Source organism: Xyrauchen texanus, chromosome 16, assembly GCF_025860055.1.
Source record: "Xyrauchen texanus isolate HMW12.3.18 chromosome 16, RBS_HiC_50CHRs, whole genome shotgun sequence".
NCBI classification, from domain to species: domain Eukaryota; kingdom Metazoa; phylum Chordata; class Actinopteri; order Cypriniformes; family Catostomidae; genus Xyrauchen; species Xyrauchen texanus.
The window spans coordinates 45639301-45646765 of record NC_068291.1 but is presented as its reverse complement, the minus strand read 5'-3'; the positions used below and the strand labels follow the sequence as shown (position 1 = coordinate 45646765).

The 7465-nt window shown below is 41.7% G+C and overlaps 1 pseudogene; it reads right to left on the bottom strand.

Moving 5' to 3' along the window:
- Nucleotides 1-3417: 3417 nt before the first annotated feature.
- On the bottom strand, nucleotides 3418-4986 carry LOC127656574 (thyroxine 5-deiodinase-like; annotated as a pseudogene).
- Between the last annotated feature and the right edge of the window lie 2479 nt (nucleotides 4987-7465).

Below are 7465 nucleotides of genomic sequence, written 5' to 3'. Positions count from 1 at the left end.
ATAAATCAGGACAATCGCAGGATCTCACAGATCAGTGATGCTGAATCAGAATTACATTTACATGAAAGTTCATTAAAAATGGAAATGTGATCATAATTGTGTTCTGAACCCGTATGACAGCCTTCTGTGGAAGATGTTTCACAGAATGTTCATACTGATGATCTCATTTGACTTGTGCTTTACAGCTTGTGTGAGGAACAGTCATTATTATATTATTGTGTTATTCCTAAACAAGTCATTTATGATTTACTACTTTAACCCTTTAAACTCTGAAGGTGTTTTTAAAGATGTTTCAGGGGCATACACAAAATTAAAGGATTATAACTCGACAAACAACAACAAGGAGGATCAATTGTTCGGCATCACTGTAAATAAATCTTTTCTCTTTTTTAATGACACAGATAAACTTTTTCTTGTTTGGCATTATATCTGTAAATATGCACACATTCATTCATTCACATAATAATATACTCACATTCAGTGCAAATGATCGATGATAATGAAGAACTCGTCACAGAAGCGACAGATTGAACCCACAGTGGGAAAACGGCTTCTTGCCAAGATAAACACCATCAGGGGTCGCATCATCAGGACTGAATGCACTGAAAGATCATTGTGTGCGTCTGGATCATTCATCACATGAACATATTCAAATAAAGATTTGAAGAGTATTTCTAGTTCATGAATGTGATGTTAGAATCACGTCTATACTGTGAGCTTTCTAGAGGTCACCTGAGATGACACTATTCTGATTATTATTCATGAGGCCATCTGCGTTTCTGTAAATGAACTGCACGGGCCAAACTGCCACATAACTATGTGTGACCTCTGATCTGAGAAACCCGCTGATCTGCAGCTCCTGGAAAAGAGACTCGTCCGAACTGTCCAAATGAGAGAAAGAGAGTCCAGCACAACACTGCCAAACATAGAGCGAGTGAACAGAAGCTCTCTTTCTCGGGTCAGCCGACATACAAAAGATTGTTGTGCTTTTGGAGAAATGCAGCACATTCGTTTCTTAATTTGTTCCTAATGAGAAAAATGTATGTTGCCTTTATGTGTTTTTGGAGCTTCAAAGTTCTGGTCACCATTCAGAGCTACAGAGCTGAAATATTCTTCTAAAAATCTTCATTTGTGTTCTGCTGAAGAAAGTCAAACACATCCGGGATGACATGAGGGTGAATAAATGATGACAGAATTGTCTTTTTTAGGTGAACTGTCCCTTTAAATTGTTTACACTAAAAGCAGACCGCACATGTCGAACCTGATCATCTTTATTATTGTTGTTTTATTACTATTATAAGAACAACAAAACACAAGCCACATCACATGTCAAAATAACACAAGTGTCAATGTAACGTGGTTTGACAGAAATCATGTCAACAAAAGGACAACAGGACATCTTATTAAAGCAATATGCAAAAATGTGTCATTTAATTTCTGTTGTCATGTAGATGCTGAAGCGCCGCAGATTTGAGAATATCTTTTAATAAATCTTCATCTTCCTCTCTCCAAATGTCTGTCTGTAGTTTACAGTAACTCAGTGGTTTGATTATCACAGAACTTGGAACGTTTTTCTGCAAAAGCCCTGACCAAAACGAGTGATTCCCGCCACACACAGTGCGCTACTCCAGTCGTTCTGATGGTGGCGCTGCAGAGCTGCAGCTGCTCGAGTGATGCGAGGTGAAGTGAGGAGAATAAAGTCTCCAGCTGCTGAACACACAAATGTTTATTTTTTTCTCCCCAGTTTGTAACGGCCAATTCCCAATGCGCTCGTGGTGGCGTAGTGACTCGCCTCAATCCGGGTGGTGGAGGACGAATCTCAGTTGCCTCCTCGTCTGAGACCGTCAATCCGCGCATCTTATCACGTGACTCATTGAGCGTGTTACCATGGAGACGTAGAGCATGTGGAGGCTTCACGCTATTCTCCGCGGCATCCACACACAACTCACCACACGCCCCACCGAGAGCGAGAACCACATTATAGTGACCACGAGGAGGTTACCCCATGTGACTCTACCCTCCCTAGCAACCGGGCCAGTTTGGTTACCCCATGTGACTCTATTCTCCCTAGCAACCGGGCCAGTTTGGTTACCCCATGTGACTCTACCCTCCCTAGCAACCAGGCCAATTTGTTTACCCCATGTGACTCTACTCTCCCTAGCAACCGGGCCAATTTGGTTACCCCATGTGTCTCTACCCTCCCTAGCAACCGGGCCAATTTGGTTACCCCATGTGTCTCTACCCTCCCTAGCAACCGGGCCAATTTGGTTACCCCATGTGACTCTACCCTCCCTAGCAACCGGCCCAATTTGGTTGCTAAGGAGACCTGGCTGGAGTCACTCACCACACCCTGGAATCAAACTCACGACTCCAGGTGTGATAGTCAGCATTAAATAAACATCAGATTATGGTATTTTTCTGGGTACATAGTTTCAGATGACTTCTAATTTCTTGACAAACCAACCTTAAATTAAGTATGTACACACACACACACACACACCCACTCAAAAACAGACACACACAGTCACACACTCACACATTCACACACACACACACTCTCTCACACACACACTCACACACACACACACACACACACTCTCACACACACACACTCACACACACTCACTCACACACACACACACACACACACACACACACACACACACACATACACACACACACATACACACACACTCACACACACTCACTCACACACACACACACACACACACTCACACACACACACACACACACACACACACACTCACACACACACATATATACACACACACTCACACACACACATATATACACACACACACACACACTCTCTCACACACACACACACACACACTGCTGATTAAAATAATTACCAATATTCTCAACACAATCAATAATAATGTAACAATCACAACTGTAAATTGCAGGTCATCGCAGTGAAATTAGTGCATTTTTTCTGTTTGTCGTCCAAAAACCAAAACCGTTTCTGACTGTGTTCATCACATGTTAGAATTAATTAAAGTAATAGTTCAGAAGATTAACAGAAAACACAGAAACAGTCCAGAATATTCCGGGTTCAACACAAGTTCAGATCAATCAGCAGCATCTGTGGAATAATGTTGATTAATTTCCACTCGTTCCTTCTTTTCTTTAATAAAGCACAAATGTGTTCCAGTGAGACACTTATAATGCAAGTCAATGGGGGCGATTATTACAGGCATAAATGTGAAGACTTTAAAATACTGTGTACAGATTAAACCCCATTGACTTGCATTAGAAGTGTCTCACTGGAACACACATTTGTGCTTTAATTAAAGAAAAGAAGGAACGAGTCGAAATTAATCAACATTATTCCACAGATGCTGCTGATTGATCTGAACTTGTGTTGAGTTATGACAATATAATTGTTTGAATATAATTTCTTATAAAGTTCTGTGAAAATAATGAAACAATCCCTTTATATTTATAACTGTAATTGAAAGTGAAATAATGATATTCTGCATTATTAAATATAATATCATTGATATAACTGAAGGGAGATCCAGTTCTGTGACACATTAATGCTTGAAATAAACATCAAATATGAATTCAGTCTTTAAGAGTTTTAGTTCACAGATTTATAAAAGAAAAACATTATTAACAGATAAATGACATCTGAAACAAAAGTGATAAAATCACACATTTATTCACATTTAATCTCAGTTTAATGACAGTTTTGCCGTCTTCAGTTAATAACAAATATTAAATAATAATTACAATAATTGGCGCATTTATAATAAATCTGCACCATTTGTCAAATAAAGTGTTTGAGATGCAAAAGTAAAAGTATAATCCTCTTTATAAAAGACTGAAATATTATAAAAGAACACAAAGTGATTCTCCCGTATTCACACATCAGAGCCGATTTCAGCTGCGAACCTTTAAAACCCGGCCGTCACAAATAACACGGGAGAATAATATTAATAATCATAATAATAATCATAATCTATAGCTGCATCTGTGAACACACGAGACTGTCACGTGATGATGCTCTTAGATCCGTTAAAACTCTCTGATGGACATTTACACCGGAATCACGGCAGGTTCGTGAAGACGCGTTCGGTACTGATGGAGCCAGAGTCTGATCTCAGAGATCCGGTAACTCTCCGGTCCTCTCCCGCCCTGATAAACCACCTTCCCGTCCTGAACGATATAAAGTCTGTCGAAGAACGCTCCGTACGCGCTGTTGGACGAGTTCTCCATACTGTCCGCCACGATCACGCATCCCGGGACCTTCCGTTCCATCAGCCGCGCCGCGAGCACCCGCTCCTCCAGATTGCGGTGTTTGCGGATCTGATACGGAGCGTCGGAACTGATCCATCCGTCTGACGGATGCGCCTCCTCGATGTAAACCAGCAGAGAATCGGCGATGTCCGAATACTGACGGACGAGTCGCCGGAACGCCCGGAGACGCGTCATGAACGGCGGTCAGCTGCAACTGCCGAAATTCAGCACCAGCGGCCGGTTGTCCCGGACGAAGTCAAAGATCCGTTTGGGCTCCGAGTCGGCGAGCTGAACGACTTCACTATTCGGCGCGTCGAGCCCGAGATCCGCGGATTTCATCCAGTCCAGTTTGTGTCCGTGGAAGACCGCTTTGAGAGACTCCCAGCTGAACATGCGATTATTATCGGAGATGCAGAGCGGAGGGTCTTCATCATCATCATCATCATCATCACCTTCCTCATCTTCACACTGATCCTTCAGGTGAAATAAAACTCTCTTCCTCACGCACAGAAAGTCGAGACACCACAACATGAGCGCTGCGGCGAGGAAACGCGGTAAAATCAGCAAACACGCCAGCGCGTTCTTCAGCGCCTTCACAGTCTTCATGATCAATAATGTCACGCAGATCTGTGACAGTGAGACTGAGTGAATCCTTCCGATCTTCAGCGGCTTTTATATGATGAATGAATGAATGTCCGTGAGTCACTCCGCCTCCAAACACTCGCTGGAGGAATAATGTGCGATAAACTCATTTATTATTCCATCAACAAACACAAACGGATCAATAATCCCTGTGATCAAACTCACTCATTCAACAGATGATGACAGAAAGTATTTAAACATGTGAAGAGTTCACAAGAGTGAAGCATCACCTCACAGGGACATTTAGGGGGACCTCAGACTGTTTCAGTGGCACCTCTCAGGATCACTCCACCAAAAGAGCAAAAGAGTTTTTATTACTTTGTCTTTTTGAACAAATCCAGATCAGTCTTGTGCACAGGCACTCATTAAAGGGGTCATAAATGCTCTTTTTTTTTATCATTTATTTTCTTCCCTGAGACCCACCGATAATGTTAGGAAAGTTGTTTTTTTTTTTTTTTTGCACCAAAACAGTCAATGTAGTAAAATAAGATCTACATTTACATTTATGCATTTGGCATATGCTTTTATCCAAAGCGACTTACAGAGCACTTATTACAGGGACAATCTCCCGGAGCAACCTGGAGTTAAGTGTCTTACTCAAGGACACAATGGTGGTGACTGTGGGGATCAAACCAGCAACCTTCTGAGTACCAGTTATGTGCTTTAGACCACTACACCACCACTCCAATATTCCACCCTGTTTCTGGCCCTCTGTCTGAAACACTCTGTTTTGGTCTAAGTGCCTCTTTTTTTCTCCCAATCTGGAACGCCCAATTCCCAATGCGCTGTAAGTCCTCGTGGTGGCGTAGTGACTCGCCTCAATCCGGGTGGTGGAGGACGAATCTCAGTCGCCTCCGCGTGTGAGACCGTCAATCCGCACATCTCATCACGTGACTTGTTGAGCGCGTTACCGTGGAGACGTAGCACGTGTGGAGGCTTCACGCTATTCTCCGCGGCATCCACACACAACTCACCACACGCCCCACCAAGAGAGAGAACCACATTATAGCGACCACGAGGAGGTTACCCCATGTGACTCTACCCTCCCTAGCAACCGGGCCAATTTGGTTGCTAAGGAAACCCGACTGGAGTCACTCAGCACGCCCTGAATTCAAACCCGTGACTCCAGGTGTGATAGTCAGCGTCAATACTCTGACACACAGACCCTCTCTAAGCACCTCCTTAAAACCTCAATGTATACGCCCACTGTTCTGATTGGCTAACATCGTGCAGCCCCTCAAATACAACCATATTTGAATCTCAATCGGAAGAGAATGAACAAGCACTACAACATTATAAAACATTGCATCCGAATATATAAACCTGTTCACTCAAGCGCAGCAGCAAATACTCTTGACATCTGAAATATTCATGAATGAAACTGTTTACTCACGGTTTGTGATCGAGTCCTAGAATGACAGTTCCTTTGCAAAGCTTGAGTCATATTATGACATATATCACCGGAAGCACATCAAATCGGTCAAAGACGTCCATCTAGTGCATACTTACATACACCAACAATTAAAATAGCAGAGATGTGCGAAAGCACGCGTCCATGACACAATTGTGCTCAAAACAACAAGGTGCAGCAGCTGAATGAAAGAGAAAGCTTCCCCTCTTCAGAGATGTAACTTCACACTGCGTGTTTTAAAAGCGGCGAGATACATGAATGCGGTCAAAGATGTCTGTATAGTGCACGGGTATTCAATTAAATCGCAAGAGTTCCAGTCTCTAAATTTCCTTCCCAGAAAAGGTCCATGCTGTCAGTAGTCAGGATAGCTATGAAATGACATAAGCAATGCTAATTGTTTTTAAATAGTAGGGCTAATTGTACATTTCCAGATTAGCAGTAATAGTACTGTAGTTCATTAATCAAGAGCACTTTGTTATTAATATTAAAAGATAAAATCAATGGTTCATTTTGAAGCTGAATGAGAACAGTCCATGTGAATGTTTTAGATCCTCAAGGGGTATTGGAGGCCTTGCGACTATTAAGGTTATATATTGTTTGGGGGTTCAGTGGAATCCCCTCAGAGAACATTTTGAAAATGTAAAACTCTGAATGAACCTTTAAAACGAAAATCTACCAATTACAATCAATGTACGGTACAATAGTGAAGCTTAACAGTCCTGCTAGCTAACGGTGAGTTGGCCAATAAATGCTCAGACTATCAAATAATGGAAACATTCTCATGAGAACGCCTCTGTGCTTCTAGTAACATCAAATTTTTGGTTATTTTCCCTTGCCATTTATGCGAGAGATGACCTTTAATGTTCACAAACATAATCTGTTTGTGAAATGCTGGAAACAAGCTGATTAATAAAGCAAATTTTAGATGAATAAAACATGTAATTTAAAGTTAAAATAAATGTATTATCTTCCCTGAGGTCCACTTATAATGTTAATATAGATTTTGCACAAAAACTGTCATAATTTATTCATATATATTAATTTTCCACCCTGTCTCTGGCCCTCTGTCTGAAATGTTCAGTTTTAAGATGTCTGGCCCTTTAAGATTTCAATGTAAATGTCCACTGTTGTGATTGGCTAACGTCATGC